At 44.3% G+C, this 19,994-nt stretch overlaps 1 protein-coding gene across 3 annotated transcripts in view; it reads right to left on the reverse strand.

The window, feature by feature from the left end:
* LOC115171519 (potassium voltage-gated channel subfamily H member 6) overlaps positions 1 to 19,994 on the reverse strand; it is a 45,425-nt gene that overhangs the window by 10,674 nt on the left and 14,757 nt on the right. The window lies entirely within an intron of this gene.

Consider the following 19,994-nt stretch of genomic DNA (forward strand, 5'->3'; position numbering starts at 1 on the left):
TGTGTGTGTGTGTGTGTGTGTGTGTGTGTGTGTGTGTGTGTGTGTGTGTGTGTGTGTGTGTGTGTGTGTGTGTGTGTGTGTGTGTGTGTGTGTGTGTGTGTGTGTGTGTGATACAATGCAATACGTGTAAATGTTCACACAAACATCCCTCCGTCTCACAGCTAACCAGTCATGTTGTCATGAAGACAATTATGTCCTGGAGTATAAACAATATCTGTCTCAAAGGACCCAACACAAACACTGTAGAAGCCAACGCACAGCTTTTCACAAGACAAATATCTACATGGTTGACAGGGGTCTGATTTCTGAGTGTTCAACACAGTCAGTACAGCCAAATAGGAACCAAATCAACTGTAATAACCAGTATGTAAATCATAGGTGCAAATTCAAATACAGAGAGGACCTTAGTGATTGTGTTCTCATAGTGACAGCACAGACCATAATATTACCTAAAAATGTATATTTTCCTCACACACCATCATCGAAACCACAGTATCTGAATCGACAACAATAACCCAAGAGATCCCACTCACATAGACCATTTCAATCAGTCTGCCCCTAGTGCTCCTACTAACCGGTACAACGATGAGAGCCTCCATATCCAGGAGCTCCAGTTTATCCTGGTCCCGACCACAGCAGCAGCAGGAGGAGGAGGTCCCCCTCAAAGTCCCCAGCAGCCCTCCCTGTCTCCCCCGGAACAGATAGGTCCTCCCCTGCTCCATACTGGCCCGCTATGTCCAGCACAATGCTCCAGATCAGCTACTCAGTGGCCCAGTGCCTATGTGCCCAGCTCTAACAGACCACTGCTGGGGAGTGGACCCTCTCTGGTTGCCTGGCTGTCTGTACCCTTCTCCCCCACCCCACCCTACTCACTGGCCTTTAAAAGACCCTGCTGCAGCTCACCTGCCACACCATGTGACCCCCTTCACTGTCCCTCGGCCAATGGCAGAGCAGGGTAAGTGCCCTAATTTACAAGCAAATCGACAGGGACTGTTGCAAAGAGCTGGGTGATTTTGGTTCATTTTCACTAACACCTTTTGTGAGTGCTTGTGTAGGAGGGCAGTATTGGTCAAAACTGTCTGTGTGCTTGATGTAGAGGCTGTATGGATGACCAGGGATGTTCTCTTGATAAGTGTGTGAATTAGACCCTTTTCCTGTCCTGCTAACCATTCAAAATGTAATGAGTACTTTTGGGTGTCAGGGAAAATGTATGGAGTAAAAAGTACATAATTTTCTTTCGGAAAATAAAAGTAAAAGTAGTCAAAAATATAAATAGTAAAGTAAAGTACAGATACCCCAAGAAACTACTTAAGTAGTACTTTCAAATATTTTTACAGCTCTGGACAATAGCAGACCATGGTGCACAATGTGCTCTCTGATATCACCCATATGGGCTCCCGAATGGTGCAGCGGTCTAGGGCCCTGCATTTCAGTGCAAGAGAAGTCACTACAGTCCCTGGTTCGATTCCAGGCTGTATCACATCCGGACTTTGAGTGGGACCTATCTGTTCCGGGGGAGACAGGGAGGGCTGCTGGGGACTTTGAGGGGGACCTCCTCCTCCTGCTGCTGCTGTGGTCGGGACCAGGATAAACTGGAGCTCCTGGATATGGAGGCTCTCATCGTTGTACCGGTTAGTAGGAGCACTAGGGGCAGACTGATTGAAATGGTCTATGTGAGTGGGATCTCCACAGTCAACATGTGTTGCAGGCTAGGCTGGTGTAACAGACCATAATATTACCTAAAAAGTCAACATGTTCTGGCTGGTCAACATGTTCTGCAGGCTAGACTGGTGGAACCTCCACTGGCTCATCCTACTTTGCATGTATAGTTTGCATAACTATGGTGACAGAATAATCTGTAATAACACACAGCGTTACCATGGTGCCCTTGCTGCCAACCCTCTCCAATGTCCCTACTTAGCTGGATCACAAAATACAGGTACATTAAATGCGGCATGTTCAGTGCTACAAGGTTTTTTCCCTACTAAATAACCTGAGAGTACAAGGTGAAAGCTTCCTATGACAATTTCCATCTCTTTCCAGAACATCTGACCTCTCTCAACCCTCACAGCTTTGATTCTGACATGGAAAAGATGTTCAGACTCAAAGTAAGAGAACAAACCTGTAAGGCTAAAGTCCCCACATACAGTCAGTCTTAGAGGTGATAAAATGACACCATCTGGTTAGCCTCCTATCGATTCCCATCCAGACTACACACTGCCCACTTACCGCTCTATGACCCAACTCTCACCCAGTCCAGGGGGTGCTGCTCCAGTAGTCAGTAAACTAATCTAATACAGGGAATAGTAGGACTGAGCTTTAATTAAATGGATAGTTCAGTTAATGCATTTCGTACACAGAATAAACAATTTGAAACAACAAACTGAAACGTTTGACTGAAGACTGAGGATGTCAAAATGCACTGCAGAACCTCTCATAGCAGAGCATTTAAAGTACTGTACAGATGTAGGATCTTAATTTGAGCCAGTTCGATACAGCAGGAAAATAATTCTGCAGCAACAGGAAATGTGAATTATTATGTGGATTATAATTAATGGCATTTCAAAGTGGAAATTATAAACTTCAGAAGCCTTTTTTAAACCTCAAATACACAACACGTTTTACATTTTCTGCATTGCAGGAAAGTTCTCCTGCAACAGGGTGATCAAATGAAGATTCTACACCTGCAGCACTGTTTGCTACATACCGTATGAAAGGAGACCTGACTGCTGGGGGCTACATAGGGCTCAGGACCTTAGGCCTTATTGCTATCAATGTTTGTGGCTAAATGAGGGTTGTGATTCCACGTGTCACTGTGCTCTTTCTCTGACAGATGCGCTGCTGTACCAACAATCAGGATTCTCCCCCTGAGGACTGAATTTAACATCTAACATGATGAACCTGTGGGAGCAAGCTGAGGGATGGGCAGTGTGCGTGTGTGTGTGTGTGTGTGTGTGTGTGTGTGTGTGTGTGTGTGTGTGTGTGTGTGTGTGTGTGTGTGTGTGTGTGTGTGTGTGTGTGTGTGTGTGTGTGTGTGTGTGTTACCCAGATTCACTCATCTGGGTAATTTCAGATTATTGACATCATTTCCAGTCCTGTTTCATAATGACAGCCTGAATAAGATCCATGCCGTCTGCACCACAATGTTTAACCCAAACCACTCAGGGCTTATAACAGTTAACAGTCCTTATTGGAAAATACAATGACATCTGACATAGAATACAACAAATACCTTTTTAAAGATTAAAAACAAACACTAGCTATTTGCATAAAGAACACCTAACTATGTTAATACTTCAGTAACAATCCAGTCTGAAATTAAAAACCTCTGACACTAGTTTTGTTTCATACACCAAACAAACACCACTAAGGTACTGTGAACTGTTCTCTTTAAATTAGAATAATCATTTTCAGAACAAAATGAAATGTGATTCATGCTAATCAAATGAACATTCCAAATTCCAGAGACCAACAAGTACCCTGGAGCCCACAAAACATCAACATAATTATCACCTATGAAAAAAAGTGGGCGACAAGTGACACAAGACAAATTATGACGACAACAAGATGACATCAGCACTAACAACATCCGTCACAGCCCCTGCCTCACTGTCAATACGGAGGATGGAGCTCGGTAGCCTGCTACGAACCACCAGATGACCATGAGGGTAAGAGGAGAGGCAGAAAAGGACAGGAGTGAGACAGGAAGAGAAAGAAAGAAGAGAATAGGGAGTGAGAGAGTAGAGTTGGAGTACTCACAGGTTGGAGTTTCTGTTTCAGGCTCATGTTGAGGAGTGTGGCTGGAAGAGAGGGCGGGAGAAAACTGAGAGAGGATAACGTTTGTAAACACCGCCCTCCCTCTCCCTCTCCCCCTCCCTCTCCCTCTCCCTCTGCACCCGGCAGCCCAGCCCTCACAGCTGGAGCCCCGCGGCAACACTGCTGCAAGTACAGTATGAACACTGCTGCTAGTACAGTATGCACAACACACACACACACACACACACACACACACACACACACACACACACACACACACACACACACATACAAACACATACATACAGTACACTCAGACACAATCTGAGACACACACACAAACACACACATGCACACAAACCTATAGCTAACACAAACAAATACAGTATACGCAGAATCATGAAGCATGTTTTAATTTAGAAAAACATAAAAAATATCCGTAGGTAACGTCTGGAGCAGTGGAGGCTGCTGAGGGGAGGACGGCTCATAACAATGGCTGGAACGGAGCGAATGGAATGGTATTCAACCATATGTTTGATGTATTTGATACCATTCCATCAATCCCACTCCAGCCATTAGCACGAGCCCATCCTCCCCAATTAAGGTGCCCCCAACCTCCTGTAGTCTGGAGTTATTTTAGTAAGAATTGTTCTACCCTACAGACTTAGTCAGAGACAGGGGGCGCAGTAGGGGGAGATGTAGGGTCTGTCTCTCTCACTGACTGTCATTCACCATCTGTCACTCTTCTACGGACCACTGATTGTACAGTCAATCACATAATGTGCTTAATCTTACGCAGACTAATCAATACCAGCAAAGATCAATGACAGGGATAATTTCCCTCTTTTTGTAAGGCGCAAATCGAAATTCAATTATAAAAGAGGGGATTACCAAGAAGCTCAGTTGCGTAACGAGACATGACCCAGGCAAAATCCTACATGCATTCTGTACTCATAATAGATAAGGTAACTGCTATGTTGACTGCTTTTTCAGACCATTTATTTTGACCAATGGATACTTGTTTAGTAGTTAGCCACCGTAATGTGCTCTTGCAGGGATAACGATCTGTTTGACCTAAAAACTGACCATTATGTCATGGTGGAGATTTTCCTTGTTCAGAACATTCTAGCTCTTCAAACGATACAGGGATACGGTAAGAACAACATGTAGAGAGAATGGACTGGAGGTAGAGAAAAGGAGGAAGGGAAGGGGAGAACCAGAGAGATGGAGGAGAGAAGATGGAAGATAATGACTGACACCTTGTAGACACCAAGAAACATAAAGGAGATAGTGGAGGGCAGACAGACAGACAGACAGACAGACAGACAGACAGACAGACAGACAGACGGACGGACGGACGGACGGACGGACGGACGGACGAGAAAGAGAGACCTCTGCTGCCCTCTACTTCCATTAGTACCAGAGGCCAAGGTCATCGTCAGTGTCAGGCTGCGCAGAGGGCCGCTCGATACCCCCCTGCCTCCCAACGCCTCCCCTTCCAGCATCACCAGAGCATAGGGCTGTTACGGTGACCGTATTACCTTCACACCGGCAGTCACGAGTCATATGACCACAGTCAAATTCCAGGTGACTGTAGTCACGGTAACTAGGCTTCTCAAAGCTCTGATACTGCTGATGGTCATTAGCAGCCTTGTACTCAGCACTCTATTGTCCCTCTAATCACTCTGACATCAATGCAAATGTTATCAAAAATAAAATAAAACACTTCATGAGAGCCCATGAGCTCATGTTGAGCAACATTTCTATAGGCTATGCAATTGTGTGAGAAAACAGAATTTTGATGGCCTCTATTAAAAATAGGAGGATCCCATCAGCTTTCTATAGGCTAGGCCTACTATATTTATTTATCAACTTTCCTAATATTAAGCACACTGCTCCGCTTTACAACAGGAGTATAGTCGACCTGGCTGGCATGAAAAGGAACCACGGGAAAAGCGTTTTCCATTCACTATTTAAGTGCATAGATTACATGTATTTTTCCCCCTGCCCCTGTTCCGAGACAAGTGCATGATAATGGTCCATTCTAAATCAAAACAAATTTCACGCATATATTATTTAGTATATGTAAAGACAAGATTAAATCAAGAATAGTCTGATGGGTGACAATATTAGCCTATCACTTCTGAATAATATATTGTCACTTGTGAATGATGCCCAGCTTGTAAGGCAAGAAACAGTTCATACCTTTTTTGCGATTTTTTCAAATCATAGTCGCACAACTCATGTAGCCTAGCCCAAAGGCCTATGTGTTTTGATAAGGTTTGTATCACAACTAAAGTGGCCAAATAACTTCTTAAAATTAAGCACATTAATCCACTTTATAACCATGTTATAACCATGTGCTCTAGCGACTCCTGTGGCGGGCCGGGCGCATGCACGCTGACACGGTCGCCAGGTGTCCTCTGACACATTGGTGCAGCTGGCTTCCGGGTTAAAACATAAAACGTGCAATCATTGGATAACAAAATGGATGAACTCTGATCAAGAATATCCTACCAACGGGACATAAAAAACTGTAATATCTTACGTTTCACCGAGTCGTGGCTGAACGACATGGATAACATACAGCTGCTGGGGTTTTCGGTTCATCGGCAAGATAGAACAGCTGCCTCCGGTAAGGCAAGGGGTGGCGGTCACGGTCTATTTGTAAATGACAGCTGGTGCACAAAATTGAATATTAAGGAAGTCTCAAGGTTTTGCTCGGCTGAGGTAGAGTATCTCATGATAAGCTGTAAGACCATACCATTGTACGAAGAGAGTTTTCATCTATATTTTTCATAGCTGTCTATATACCACCACAAACCGGTGCTGGCACTAAGACGGCACTCAACGAGCTGTATAGGGCAATAAGCAAACAGGAAAATGCTCATCCAGAGGCAGCGCTCCCAGTGGCCGGGGACTTTAACACAGGGAACTTAAATCCATTTGACCTCATTTCTACCAGCATGTTAAACGTGCAACAAGAGGGGAAAAAAACTCTAGACCACCTTTACTCCACACACAGAGATGCATACAAAACTCTCCCTCACCCTCCATTTGGCAAATCTGACCATAACTCTATCCTCCTGACTCCTGCTTACAAGCAAAAAATAAAGCAGGAAGTACCAGTGACTCACTCAATACGGAAGTGGTCAGAGGACGCCGATGCTAATAAGAAATCTCTCTATGCCCTCCAACGAACCATCAAACAGACAAAGCGTCAATACAGGACTAAAATGGGAATCATACTATACCGGCTCCGACGCTCGTCGGATGTGGCAGGGCTTGCAAACTATTACGGACTACAAAGGGAAGCACAGCCGCAAGCCCAGTGACACAAGCCTACCAGACAAGCTAAATAACTTCTATGCTCGCATCGAAGCAAGCAACACTGAAGAATGCATGAAAGCATCAGCTGTTCGGGATGACTATGTGATCACGTTCTCCGTAGCCGATGTGAGTAAGACCTTTAAACATGTCAACATTCACAAGGCCACAGGGCCAGACGGATTACTAGGACGTGTACTCCGAGCATGCGCTGACTAACTGGCAAATGTCTTCACTGACATTTTCAACATGTACCTGACCGAGTCTGTAATACCAACATGTTTCAAGCAGACCACCATAGATCCTGTACCCAAGAACACCAAGGTAACCTGCCTAAATGACAACCGATCCGTAGCACTCACGTCTGTAGCCATATAGTGCTTTGAAATGCTGGTCATGGCTCACATCAACACCATTATCCCAGAAACCCTAGACCCACTCCAATTTGCATATCACCCCAACAGATCCACAGATGATGCAATCTCTATTGTACTCCACACTGCCCTTTCCCACCTGGACAAAAGGAACACCTATGTGAGAATGCTATTCATTGACTACAGCTCAGTGTTTAACACCATAGTACCCTCAAAGCTCACCACTAAGCTAAGGACCCTGGGACTAAACACCTCCCTCTGCAACTGGATCCTGGACTTCCTGACGGGTCACCTCCAGGTGGTAAGGGTAGGTAACAACACATCACCCTCAGGGGTGCATGCTCAGTCCCCTCCTGTACTCCCTGTTCACCCATGACTGCATGGCCAAGCACGACTCCTACACCATCATTAAGTTTGCTGACGACACAATGGTAGGCCTGATCACTGACAATGATGAGACAGCCTATAGGGAGGAGGTCTGAGTCCTGGCAGTGTGGTGCCAGGATAACAACCTCTCCCTCAATGTGATCAAGACAAAGGAGATGATTGTGGACTACAAAAAAACAGAGGACCGAGCACTGGTATGGTAACTGCTCAGCCTCCGACCGCAAGGCACTACAGAGGGTAGTGCGTACAGCCCAGTACATCACTGGGGCAAAACTTCCTGCCATCCAGGACCTCTATACCAGCCGTTCTCAGAGGAAGGCCTAAAAAATTGCAAAGGACTCCAGCCACCCTAGTCATAGACTGTTCTCTCTGCTACCGCACAACAAGCGGTACCGGAGCTCCAAGTCTAGGTCAAAAAGGCTTCTTAACAGCTTCTACCCCAAGCCATAAGACTCCTGAACAATTCATCAAATGGCTACCCAGACTATTTGCAATGTCCCCACCCCACCCCCCATTTTTACACTGCTGCTACTCTGTTTATTATCCATGCTTAGTCACTTTATCTCTACCTACATGTACATATTACCTCTATTACCTCGACTAACCGTTGCCCCCGCACATTGACTCTGTACCAGAACCCCCTGTATATAGCCTTGCTACTGTTATTTTATTGTTGCTCCTTAATTATTTGTTATATTTCAAAAAATAATTCTTTAGAACTGCATTGTTTTAAGTAAGCATTTCCCTGTAAGGTCTACTACAACTTTTGTATTCGGCGCATGTGACAAATACAATTTGATTTGATTTGATTAGAGCCTAACTGACATACATAGGCGGAGCATGAGTTTCAAGTTTGGGGAAGAAAATCTTTACATGCATTATCACATTTCCGTCATTTTCGATAACAGTGTTTTCCCGCTAATTGATTGCATTTTGGAACATTTACACTTTTAGACTACTGCCGTGTGCGCATTTCTGCGCTTATAATGTGAAGAAATAGCGTAATAGTTTATCAACATTTTAAGGTAAACCTTATGATCTGTTGCATCAGCCTCATTGCTTTTCAATTTTTTTTTGATGCGAGTTGTTGTATTAGTTTGGGATCTATCGCATCCCACAACTTTCCCAGAGTATGTTTGTAATATTTATTTATTGCACAGAAGGACAAGTTGACCAATAGAATAGGTCAACTTTTGTACTATGGGGGATAGTAGATTAACATAGGCTAGTGATTTTGCTGTTCGTTAGGCCTACTCATCTTCTTGGCTGACGAAAATATGGACTGTTCTAACATCTTCAATATGCGCTTCGGAATTCGCACAGTTTCGTCCCCGATGTGTCTTCACTTGTAGCCTCCTTCTTAGATGAAATGCCTGTGAGAAGGACCCAATCACATGACAAGCATTGGCAAATAATCATTGAAATCTGAGAGCCATGTGAGTGAGAGGTGTTTCGGAGCACGGAAGCCAGGAATTATAATTATTATATTCAGCCTAAGGGCACAACGGCCACTTTGGCCTTCAAAAGACATGGGTTTTTTAGGGGGCATTACTGCCACACAAAGGGGATGCCGCTGGGAAATCCGAGGCCTGATTAGAATATTATCAATGTCACGACTCCTACCGAAGGTGGCTCCCCTTCCTGCTCGGGTGAGACTCGGCGGTCGTCGTCACCGGCCTACTAGCTGCCACTGATTCCCTTTTTCCCCTTTCTGTTTATTGGTTTCACCTGTTTTGTGTTAGGCTGATTAGTCTGGTTATTGTAGCCAGTAGGCCCGCCTGCTCTGTGTGCGGGATTGTTTGTGTGTTGCTACTGTGCACGCTTGTGTCTGACGTGTTTTCGGTCGTGGGTGTTCTCCGGACTGTTTCAGTCCCCAGTGTTTGGGGCATTTGTTTTGTGTGCACCCTGTATTTTCGTGGGGTGGCTTATGTTTGCCGTGTGTGCAAATAAAGCACTACCCTGTACTCTCTGCTTCCTGCGCCTGACTTCGCACCCACTACACCCAGAGCCGTACAATCAAGTGCTTGTCAAATTATGAATGAGACTGGATAAGTGTGTAGCCTGCACAAGAAACAAATTAGAGCTCATGCCTTTCATGTGACTTTTTTCAAATCATCATTTGAGTCCCATCATGCAGCCAGAGAATGTATTAAAAATCAAAACATTTGCCCAACATTTGTATCACCACTAAAGTTGCATAAATATCTCCAAATTAAGCATACAGGAGGACCAAATTCTTTGTTAACCACTCAACACAGAATAGCCACATGTAAGCACTCCCTCAAATAGTTTAGAGAAAATATCCTTTCCATTTTATTAAGCTATGTTCAATTGTATTCTTCATACTATAAAATAATAAAATATAATGCCACAGAATTTTAAGCAAATCTTGTCTGCTAACTAGTGTAGCCCAAGCTGCCGCAGTCATCCCACTCTTCAAAGGGGGTGACACTCTAGACCCAGACTGCTACAGACTATATCTAAGGTCTTCGAAAGCCAAGTTAACAAACTGATTACCGACCATTTTGAATCCCACCGTACCTTCTCCACTATGCAATCTGGTTTCAGAGCTGGTCATGGGTACACCTCAGCCACGCTCAAGGTCCTAAATTACATCATAGCCGCCATCGATAAGAGACATTACTGTGCAGCCGTATTCATCGACCTGGCCAAGGCTTTCGACTCTGTCAATCACCACATTCTTATTGGCAGACTCGACAGCCTTGGTTTCTCAAATGATTGCCTCGCCTGGTTTACCAATTACTTCTCTGATAGAGTTCAGTGTGTCAAATCGGAGGGCCTGTTGTCCGGACCTCTAGCAGTCTCTATGGGGGGTGCCACAGGGTTCAATTCTCGGGCCGACTCTCTTCTCTGTATACATCAATGATGTTGCTCTTGCTGCTGGTGATTCTCTGATCCACCTCTACGCAGACGACACCATTCTGTATACTACTGGCCCCTCTTTGGACACTGTGTTAACTAACCTCCAGACGAGCTTCAATGCCATACAACTCTCCTTCCGTGGCCTCCAACTGCTCTCAAACGCAAGTAAAACTAAATGCATGCTATTCAACCGATCGCTGCCCGCACCTGCTCGCCTGTCCAGCATCACTACTCTGGATGGCTCTGACTTAGAATACGTGGACAACTACAAATACCTTCTCCTTCCAGACTCACATTAACTCCCTTATCGTACCTCATTTGCACTTACTGTATATAGACTTTTTGTTTTCTTTTGTTCTACTGTATTATTGACTGTATGTTTTTGTTTATTCCATGTGTAACTCTGTGTTGTTGTATGTGTCGAATTGCTATGCTTTATCTTGGCCAGGTCGCTGTTGCAAATGAGAACTTGTTCTCAACTAGGCTACCTGGTTAAATAAAGGTGAAATAAAATAAAATAAACAGCCATATGGCATTGCCATATCAGGGCCTAACATAAGGACAACTCAGAGTATGCTATTCTGTTCTTCTGAAATAGACTACATTTTCTTCATATCATGTTTCTTTAGACCTGTTTAAAAAAAATGGATTTATTGTGATGGTGTAGGCTATATTACATGGATTTATTAGACTTTTTTAAATGTAGATGTTCCAAAGGTCTGCATCAGTGGCTTGTAGGCTACAGTATGCATGGAAGCCAGGAGATGCTAAACGTCTTTATGTTAATTAACGGTCAATTACTGTGAGACCGGCAGTTATTTGCATGACTGCCACCGCCCTACCAGAGCAACATGTTTCATAACCACCCACCTTGACCCCTTCCACCCCTGCCAGCAACACACACAGACACATGATAGCAGAACAGCTGGAATACTCACATACACAGTCACGGATGAAAGTGGGAAATAATCGTGGGAACGGGAAGTAGAGGGATTGAGTATGAACTGCACGTCTTATCAATAGGGCTCAAGCCCCATACTGTATATCGTGCTCTGATATGATGAAATATAAATATATGTATATACAGTCGTGGCCAAAAGTTTTGAGAATGACACAAATATTCATTTCCACAAAGTTTGTTGCCTCAGTGTCTTTAGATATTTTTGTCAGATGTTACTATGGAATACTGAAGTATAATTACAAGCATTTCATAAGTGTCAAAGGCTTTTATTGACAATTACATGAAGTTGATGAGTCCCAGAAATGAGTCAATATTTGCAGTGTAGACCCTTTTTTTCAAGACCTCTGCAATCTGCCCTGGCATGCTGTCAATTAACTTATGGGCCACATCCTGACTGATGGCAGCCCATTCTTGCATAATCAATGCTTGGAGTTTGTCAGAATTTGTGGGTTTTTGTTTGTCCACCCGCCTCTTGAGGATTGACCACAAGTTCTCAATGGGATTAAATTCTGGGGGAGTTTCCTGGCCATGGACCCAAAATATAGATGTTTTGTTTCCCGAGCCACTTAGTTATCACTTTTGCCTTATGGCAAGGTGCTCCATCATGCTGGAAAAGGCATTGTTCGTCACCAAACTGTTCCTGGATGGTTGGGAGAAGTTGCTCTCGGAGGATGTGTTGGTACCATTCTTTATTCATGGTTGTGTTCTCACTCAAAATTGTGAGTGAGCCCACTCCCTTGGCTGAGAAGCAACCCCACACATGAATGGTCTCAGGATGCTTTACTGTTGGCATGACACAGGACTGATGGTAGCGCTCACCTCGTCTTCACCGGACAAGCTTTTTTCCGGATTCCCCAAACAATCGGAAAGGGGATATATCAGAGAAAATGACTTTACCCCAGTCCTCAGCAGTCCAATCCCTGTACCTTTTGCATAATATCAGTCTGTCCCTGATGTTTTTCCTGGAGAGAAGTAGCTTCTTTGCTGCCCTTCTTAACACCAGGCCATCCTCCAAAAATCTTCACCTCACTGTGCGTGCAGATATACTCACACCTGCCTGCTGCCATTCCTGAGCAAGCTCTGTACTGGTGGTGCCCCGATCCCGCAGCTGAATCAACTTTAGGAGACGGTCCTGGCGCTTTCTGGGCTGTCTTGGACGCCCTGAAGCCTTCTTCACAACAATTGAACCGATTTGTTGAACTCTTTTTTGGTTACTACATGATTCCATATGTGTTATTTCATAGTTTTGATGTCTTCACTATTATTCTACAACGTAGAAAATAGTAAAAATAAAGAAAAACCCTGAAATAGCTGTCTTTAGCTGTCTTTTCGGCTGCGATCTGAATAGGTCTGTCGGACACTTTTCTTGGGCCACTATAACTAACTATTCTGCCAACTTGGACAGGTCCCCCCTTCCACACGGAACCCCACTAACCCACAGACGGAAACGCACGAGGCGGCTAAAAACAGACCTCCCTCCCATCTTCCACCAGCTTGCTACCTATGGCCCAGCTAGCTGTCTGAATCTCACTGGACCCTCTGATCACTCGGCTAAGCATGCCTCTCCTTAATGTCAATATGCCTTGTCCATTGCTGTTCTGGTTAGTGTTTATTGGCTTATTTCACTGTAGAGCCTCTAGCCCTGCTCATTATACCTTATCCATCCTCTCAGTTCCTCCACCCACACATGCTATGACATCTTCTGGTTTCAATGATATTTCTAGAGACAATATCTCTCTCATAATCACTAAATGCCTAGGTTTACCTCCTCTGTACTCACATCCCACCATACCTTTGTCTGTACATTATACCTTGAAGCTATTTTATCGCCCCCAGATACCTGCTCCTTTTTCTCTCTATTCTGGACGTCACAGACGACCAATTCTTATAGCTTTTAGCCGTACCCTCATACTTATCCTTCTCTGCTCCGCTGGGGATGTAGAGGTGAATCCAGGCCCTTCAGTGCCTGGCTCCACACCTACTCCCCAGGCGCTCTCTTTTGATGACTTCTGTAACCGTAATAGCCTTGGTTTCATGCATGTTAACGTTAGAAGCCTCCTCCCTAAGTTTGTTTTATTCACTGCTTTAGCACACTCTGCCAACCCGGATGTCCTGGCTGTGTCTGAATCTTGGCTTAGGAAGTCCACCAAAAACTGTGAAATCTTCATCCCTAACTACAACGTTTTCAGACAAGATAGAACGACCAAAGGGGGCGGTGTTGCAATCTACTGCAGAGATAGCTTGCAGAGTTCTGTCCTGCTATCCAGGTCTGTACCCAAACAATTTGAACTTCTACTTTTAAAAATCCACCTCTCCAAAAACAAGTCTCTCACCGTTGCCGCCTGCTATAGACCCCCCTCGGCCCCTAGCTGTGCTCTGGACACCATATGTGAACTGATTGCCCCCCATCTATCTTCAGAGCTTGTGCTACTAGGCGACCTAAACTGGGACATGCTTAACACCCCAGCCATTCTGCAATCCAAACTTGATGCCCTCAATCTCACACAAATTATTAATGAACCCACCAGGTACAACCCCAAAGCCGCAAACACTGGCACCCTCATAGACATCATCCTAACCAATATGCCCTCTAATTACACCTCTGCTGTTTTCAACCAAGATCTCAGCGATCACTGCCTCATTGCCTGCACCCGTAATGGGTCAGCGGTCAAACGACCTCCACTCATCACTGTCAAACGCTCCCTGAAACATTTCAACGAGCAAGCCTTTCTAATCGACCTGGCCCTGGTATCCTGGAAGGATATTGACCTCATCCCGTCAGTAGAGGATGCCTGGTTATTTTTTTAAAATGCCTTCCTCTCCATCTTAAATAAGCATGCCCCTTTCAAGAAATTTAGAACCAGGAACAGATATAGCCCTTGGTTCTCCCCAGACCTGACTGCCCTTAACCAACACAAAAATATCCTGTGGCGTTCTGCATTAGCATCGAACTGCCCCCGCGATATGCAACTTTTTAGGGAAGTTAGAAACCAATACACACAGGCAGTTAGAAACGCCAAGGCTAGCTTTTTCAAACAGAAATTTGCTTCGTGCAACTCCAACTCTAAAAAGTTCTGGGACATTGTAAAGTCCATGGAGAATAAGAACACCTCCTCCCAACTGCCCACTGCACTGAGGATAGGAAACTCTGTCACCACCGATAAGCCCACTATAATTGAGAATTTCAATAAGCATTTTTCTACGGCTGGCCATGCTTTCCACCTAACTACCCCTACTGCATTCAACAGCACTGCACCCCCCACAGCTACTCGCCCAAGCCTCCCCCATTTCTCCTTCTCCCAAATCCATTCAGCTGATGTTCTGAAAGAGCTGCAAAATCTGGACCCCTACAAATCAGCTGGGCTTGACAATCTGGACCCTTTCTTTCTAAAATTATCTGCCGAAATTATTGCAACCCCTATTACTAGCCTGTTCAACCTCTCTTTCGTGTCGTCTGAGATTCCCATAGATTGGAAAGCAGCTGCTGTCATCCCCCTCTTCAAAGGAGGTGACACTCTTGACCCAAGTTGCTACAGACCTATATCCATCCTACCCTGCCTTTCTAAGGTCTTCGAAAGCCAAGTCAACAAACAGATTACCGACTATTTTGAATCCCACCGCACCCTCTCCGCTATGCAATCTGGTTTCAGAGCTGGTCATGGGTGCACCTCAGCCACGCTCAAGGTCCTAAACGACATCGTAACCGCCATCGATAAGAAACATTACTGTGCTGCCGTATTCATTGACCTGGCCAAAGCTTTTGACTCTGTTAATCACCACATCCTCATCGGCAGACTTAGTAGCCTTGGTTTCTCAAACGATTGCGTCGCCTGGTTCACCAACTACTTCTCTGACAGAGTTCAGTGTGTCAAATCGGAGGGCCTACTGTCTGGACCTCTGGCAGTCTCTATGGGGGTACCACAGGGTTCAATTCTTGGGCCAACTCTTTTCTCTGTATACATAAATGATGTCGCTCTTGCTGCTGGTGAATCTCTGATCCACCTCTACGCAGACGACACCATTCTGTATACTTCTGGCCCTTCTTTGGACACTGTGTTAACAACCCTCCAGACGAGCTTCAATGCCATTCAACTCTCCTTCCGTGGTCTCCAACTGCTCCTAAACACAAGTAAAACTAAATGTATGCTCTTCAACCGATCGCTGCCTCCACCTGCCCGCCCATCCAGCATCACTTCTCTGGACGGTTCTAACTTAGAATTTGTGGACAACTACAAATACCTAGGTGTCTGGTTAGACTGTAAACTCTCCTTCCAGACTCACATCAATCATCTCCAATCCAAAGTGAAATCTAGAATTGGCTTCCTATTTCGCAACAAAGCATCCTTCACTCATGCTGCCAAACATACCCTCGTAAAACTGACCATCCTACCAATCCTCGACTTCGGCGATGTCATTTACAAAATAGCCTCCAATACCCTACTCAACAAGCTGGATGCAGTCTATCACAGTGCCATCCGTTCTGTCACCAAAGCCCCATATACAACCCACCACTGCGACCTGTATGCTCTCGTTGGCTGGCCTTCACTTCATCATCGTCGCCAATCACATTGGCTCCAGGTCATCTACAAGACCCTGCTAGGTAAAGTCCCCCCTTATCTCCGCTCACTGGTCACCATAGCAGCACCCACCTGTAGCACGCGCTCCAGCAGGTATATCTCTCTGGTCACCCCTAAAGCCAACTCCTCCTTTGGTCGTCTCTCCTTCCAGTTCTCAGCTGCCAATGATTGGAACGAACTACAAAAATCTCTAAAACTGGAAACACTTATCTCCCTCACTAGCTTTAAGCACCAGCTGTCAGAGCAGCTCACAGATCTCTGCACCTGTACATAGCCCATCTTTAATTGAGCCCAAACTACTACCTTTTCCCCTACTGTATTTATTTATTTTGCTCCTTTGCACCATATTATTTATATTTATATTTTAACTTTAACTTTCTTCAAACTACAAATCTACCATTCCAGTGTTTTTTTCTTGCCATACTTTATTTACTTTGCCACCATGGCATTTTTTTGCCTTTACCTCCATTATCTCACATCATTTGCTCACATTGTATATAGTCTTATTTTTTTCTACTGCATCATTGATTGTATGTTGTTTTACTCCATGTGTAACTCTGTGTTTTTGTATGTTGTCGAACTGCTTTGCTTTATCTTGGCCAGGTCGCAATTGTAAATGAGAACTTGTTCTCAACTTGCCTACCTGGTTAAATAAAGGTGAAATAAAAAAAAATAAATAAATAAAATGAGTAGTGGTGTCTAAACTGGTGCTGGTCTAAACTGGTGCTGTATATATATTTTTTCATCATGTCAGAGCAAGATATATATATATATATATATATATTGTTTCTATACTGAACAAAAATATAAACCAACATGCAACAATTTCAAAGATTTTACTGAGTTACAGTTCATATGAGGAAATCAGTGAATTTAAATAAATTCATTTGGCCCTAATCTATGGATTTCAGATAACTGGGAATACAGATACGCAACTGTTGGTTACAGATACCTTTAAAAAAAATGGGCTCACAATGGGCCTCAGGATCTCGTCACGGTATTTTTGGTAATTCAAATTGTCATTGATAAAACGCAATTGTGTTTGTTATCCATAGCTTATGACTGCCCATACCATAACCCGACTGCCACTATGGGGCACTCTGTTCACAACATTGACATCAGCAAACCGCTCACCCCCACAACACCGAACACATGGTCTGGTCTGTGCTTGTGAGGACGGTTGTATGTATTACCAAATTCTCTAAAACGACGTTGGAGGCGGCTTATGGTAGGGAAATGAACATTAAATTCTCTGGCAACAGCTCTGGTGGACATTCCTGCAGTCAGCATGCCAATTGCACGCTCCCTCAAAATTTTTGACATCTGTGGCATTGTGTTGTGTGACAAAACTGCACATTTTACAGTGGCCTTTTATTGTCCCCAGCACAAGGTGTGTAATGTTCATGCTATTCAATCACCTTCTTGATATGCCGCACCTGTCAGGTAGATGGGTCATATTTGAACAGGAGAAATGCTCACTATCAGGGATGTAAACAAATATGTGCACAACATTTTAGAGAAATAAGCTTTTTGTGAGTATGGAACATTTCTGGGATCTTTTATTTCAGCTCATGAAACATGGGACCAACACATTACATGTTGCGTTTATATTTTTGTTTTATGTACATTATCTCTACAACACTTACTTTTTAGAAAGAAATTGTTGAAATCGTCAAATATCAGTTGGAAAGGTACAAGGTTGGGGTAAATTCCATTTCCAATTCCAGTCAATTCAGGAATTCACTGAAATTCCAATTCTCTTCAATGCTTTTCAATGAGGACAATTTGGAATTGAAACGTGGTTTACTTTCTGAATTGACTGGAATTGAAATGGATTTGACCCCAACCCTGGGAAGGCAACATAATTAGCCTGGATAAATCCGGTCTGTTTGTGCTAACATTTCACTCCTTGCCACTCCATGTCATGCCAAACATGATGATTTCTCCAGGCAAATTATCTTCTAGATGTGTGAACTTGTTGGTGAGGGTGATTAAAAAACAAACACCACAGCTCACACAATTTGAGAGTACATGTGTGAGGTATTTATAGTGATCAGCAGCTGAGGACTCTACCAGGAGCAGGTTTGGAGGAAGTGGAGAGGGGAGCATCTATTGGCCGGATCGATTTTTCCATTGGTAGGAACTAGGGGCACGCCAAATTGCCTCCCATGTGCACCCAGCGAGCAAGGCAGGGGGCATTGACACAGCAACCTAAAGAGCTCACCTCTCACTCAGAGCAATGCTAACATTAGCAGCAAGTCAAACTGCCCATTCACAATCAATCAAGTAAATTCTGATGATATGCCTGTTATAACACTCAAATGTACTGTCATTAGACATGTATGTTCACTTGACACACACACATCTAGTAATACCTCAAAAATCCCTAATATTGAGTCACATTGCTCCACTTGTAGTGGACAAGTGAAGTCAGGGCAGCCAGGGTTAGCGTGTGGGTTCATCTGGCTGGTGGCCACTGGCTGTCCCACCACAGACATGTGGGTCAGTGTGCTACGCAGTGATGTTGTGGGGCCATCTCACTGCGTTAGTGTTTCCATGGCATTACAGGTTATGACAATGTACTCAAACTTAGTGTGATGACATGTGGGTGTGAGAAGTTCTTCTGCTGGCACAGATGTCACACTATGGAAGGTGGGATCTTTCTTTCACACATACAAACTGTCTTTTCCCCATTCTCCCTCTTTCATATACATGCAGAGAGACAAGAGCATATAGTACAGTAGTGATGCTAAATAACATCTCCATACATGTAGCCAACAAAATGTTCATACAGGAGATCATATCCTCTTACACACTACATGACGAAAAGTGTGTGGACACCTGCTCGTCGAACATCTCATTCCAAAATCATGGGCATTAATATGGAGTTGGTCCCCCCTTTGCTGCCTAAACTGCCTCCACTCTTCTGGGAAGGCTTTCCACTAGATGTTGGAACATTGCTGCGGGGACTTGCTTCCATTCAGCCACAAGAGCAATAGGGAGGTCGGGCACTGATGTTGGGCTTTTAGGCCTGGCTCGCAGTCACCGTTTCAATTCATCCCAAAGGTGTTCGATGGGGTTGCATTGGGGCAGGTAGCGTTCTCCTGGCATCCACCAAATCCAGATTTGTCCATCTGACTGATAGATAGTGAAGTGTGATGCATCACTCCAGAGAACGCGTTTCCACTGCTCCAGAGTCCAATGGCGGCGAGCTTTACACCACTCCAGCCGACGCTTGGCACTGTGCATGCTGATCTGGCCAGTACAGTACTGTAATACTGTAATATATGCCATTTACGTAGCATGCTTTTATCCTAAGTGGCAACAGTGAATCTTTATATTTTCGTAAGTGACCCCAGTGGAAATCGAACCCACAACTCTAGTCTTGCTAGTGCCATGCTCTTATGAACTGAGCCACATACAGGACCACTACAATACATAAGTACAATACAATACTGTAAAATACAATACATATTACAGTACAGGTGGAAGATATATGATTGTCATCCCCATGAGCGTACCACCCTCCTTCAGGCCATGAATGAGTCATGTAATGACATCAATCCAGGCTGTGTCAGGCTTGGATTCTCCATGACAAAAGGTTTTTCCCCAGGTGCATGAACAATTACTGCGATATAGATGTGAACCAATGGCCAAATGCTCAAGACAGGCTTGATGCAAACTAATTCTTGCTAAATGTTTTGTTTCTTTCATTTGATTACAGTACAC

This window comes from Salmo trutta, chromosome 32 (assembly GCF_901001165.1).
Source record: "Salmo trutta chromosome 32, fSalTru1.1, whole genome shotgun sequence".
NCBI lineage: Eukaryota > Metazoa > Chordata > Actinopteri > Salmoniformes > Salmonidae > Salmo > Salmo trutta.